The sequence below is a fragment of the Palaemon carinicauda genome, unplaced genomic scaffold (genome assembly GCF_036898095.1).
Source record: "Palaemon carinicauda isolate YSFRI2023 unplaced genomic scaffold, ASM3689809v2 scaffold251, whole genome shotgun sequence".
NCBI classification, from domain to species: domain Eukaryota; kingdom Metazoa; phylum Arthropoda; class Malacostraca; order Decapoda; family Palaemonidae; genus Palaemon; species Palaemon carinicauda.
The window spans coordinates 20,001-22,500 of record NW_027170150.1 but is presented as its reverse complement, the minus strand read 5'-3'; the positions used below and the strand labels follow the sequence as shown (position 1 = coordinate 22,500).

The following is a 2,500-nucleotide window of genomic DNA, read 5'->3' as shown; positions in this document are numbered from 1 at the left end:
GTAAATATGTTACTCCAACAGAATCAAACTCTCATGAAAATTATTCAGAAAAGGTAAGGTTTTAGATTCTGTTTACAACGAAAACGTCATATGGAAAGCAGCTGATTTAGACTCATGACGTCACAAATGCAAATGGCGGCCCCCATACGTAAGTTTGTTATGATTTGAATGGTTTAGAGCAGGCATTTCCGAACATAGCGTAAGTAGCTTAAGCAAAGCATGTCCATGATTACAACATGAATAATTGGAGTAAACAAACTAAATACTCCAATTTATATATATAACAAAATTATAACTAGGTATACAAAACAAATTGCTTGCCCGACACATCAAAAGCACGCAGCTTAATAGGCAGTAGGCTAGACCACAGGTAAGTTCGAGTTTACATTTCTCACTTTAAACCTATCGACACTAGCCTAGGCCCTGGGGGGCGATCTGCCCGGTTGGGCAGAATGATCCATACCTTAGGCGAAGGTCTTCCATAGGATCATCGACGGCTTCACCCCCGGCCTCTTCAGTCGATCCTTTCTTGTAAGGAAGGATCTGAGAGGGGAGTTCCGGAGTCGACCTCTCAGCCCTGATCAAGTTTGTCGAACAAACTTCGGCCAGCGTAGAACAGCAGAATCGATCGGACTGGTAACGAGGCGACAGGACTCCTTAAACCCGGGATCGGAAGGACGGGTACTTTCAGTTTCCATTCCATCCATCTTCCAGGGAGCTCGTCGAATTCAGCCTAGACTGCAAGTATTCCTGCTTACGATGCAGTGTGGCTATCCCACCGTGGCATAGCAGGTTTATTTTCCCCAGAGAACTCTCCCTGCCTTCCTCATGGCCGCTCAGGTGCAGGCTTCCGCACCCTCTGCTGTTTGGAGGGCTGGTCAACTCCGGTAGGCTCGGGTTCGACCTTCTTCAGCGCCGGGACAAGCTTCCGGATGCTTACCATGAGTGTGGGTTCATGGTATGTTGCTTGGAGCCTTCTCTTCTTCTGCCTCAACATCTGGAGTATCTGGCCATGATATTGAGTCAACGGCCTTACCACGTTGGAAACCCCGCTTCTCGTCCGTCCAGCGAGGTTAAGCAACGTCGGTTCTGGTCGGTACTTGGATGGGTGACCACCTGGGGACGCCAGATTCTGTTACCACATCCTCCGAGCCTTCCTTTCAGTTGACTGTGGCAAGACTGAGGAGAGTCGCAGTACCTCTTCTCAGTCAAGCAGAGCTTTCAGCCCTACCTTGGAACGTTTCCTAGTTCTCCTTTCCTCATTGACCCGTCTATAGTCCGAACGGTCGCCTCAGGATAAGTTCCATGTGGGGCGGTCCAAGTTCCGGTGGCTTCAGGCAATGTTTAACCGGACTTCCTGGCCCCTATGGGACCAGCGGAACTATTAGACCTGCAATGGGTGTTGACCTATGGAGCCTCTTGATGGTAGTGGATATTCTCGTCCTTTCCCCACATTCTTGATGCTGTTCTCGGACTCGTCAAAGGAAAGGGGGGGGGGCATGTTCCGGTCCAGGCCTATGGTCAAGACCTGAAGGATACCTCTCCATCATTCAGGCAGGCTTAGGGGCCTTAGTCTGGCCCCTCTACAGATCCTACAGCTCCTGCCGAGTCGCCCCGTGCGCGTCGACTTCATGATTCTGGCGTATTCTAACCAGCAGGGGACGCATTTTCACACCTTCACATCTTGCAGTAGAGATACCGGGATGATTGAGATTCTCTCAATACCACCATCGGCTCTCTCATTCCAGGCAGGGGAATGCTCTCTCCGACTATCTGAGCACAGCCTCGTAGAGAGAGTGTACCTGGGGGTCTTTGACCTTGGGTAACCAGCAAGTCCTGGTCTGGGGGACCTGATCGCGACAGCTTGGAACCTCAAGCTTCCGCTGTTCTTCCCCCCAGTCTCAGACCCCGAGACTCTGGCAAGATGCATTCCGGTGATGGTGGGACAACTTCGACGCCTGCGTCTTCCCTCCTTTTTGTCTGTGGACAATGGGTCTCAACAAGACCAGGTTGTCTGTCAACCTTTCAATGGGAGAGCTCCACTGGGACTATGCGCAGAACGGTTTCTGGACCCTCTGCTTCCCCTGATGGAGCTCCCGGGAGAGCTTCTCCCATGGCACAGACTACTCAAACAACCACACTGCGACATCTCTCCCGAACCGGGGCGTCGCTTCGGCTTCATGCCTGGAGACACTACGCCTCCTCCTCAAGAAGAGACAACCCGCTACAGTCGCGGTACGGAGGTCGCGTCATCTGCGATAGTCATCCACAGGGGTCTTCCAGGCAAAGTGAAGAGTGTAAGGTGGTTGGTGCCGTGGGAGATATACCTCTTCCCTTGAGGCCTCTTCTCCAGCAATAACGGTTTTATTGCCTTTCGGCGGGAGGAAACTCCTTTCCGCTCTCGGCAATGAAGCCTGTCGCTCAGCCTTTCCCTGACCTTCAGGCTTAAAGGAATAACTTTTTCCTGCCCGCTGGATCTATCCTCGCTCATGCGAAGCTA

At 51.7% G+C, this 2,500-nt stretch overlaps 1 protein-coding gene and 1 pseudogene across 1 annotated transcript in view; both read left to right on the top strand.

The window, feature by feature from the left end:
• The window catches only part of LOC137636209 (serine/threonine-protein kinase Nek3-like), a 115,281-nt gene that overhangs the window by 108,277 nt on the left and 4,504 nt on the right, over nt 1–2,500 (top strand). The window lies entirely within an intron of this gene.
• LOC137636212 (5S ribosomal RNA) lies at nt 1,023–1,141 on the top strand (annotated as a pseudogene).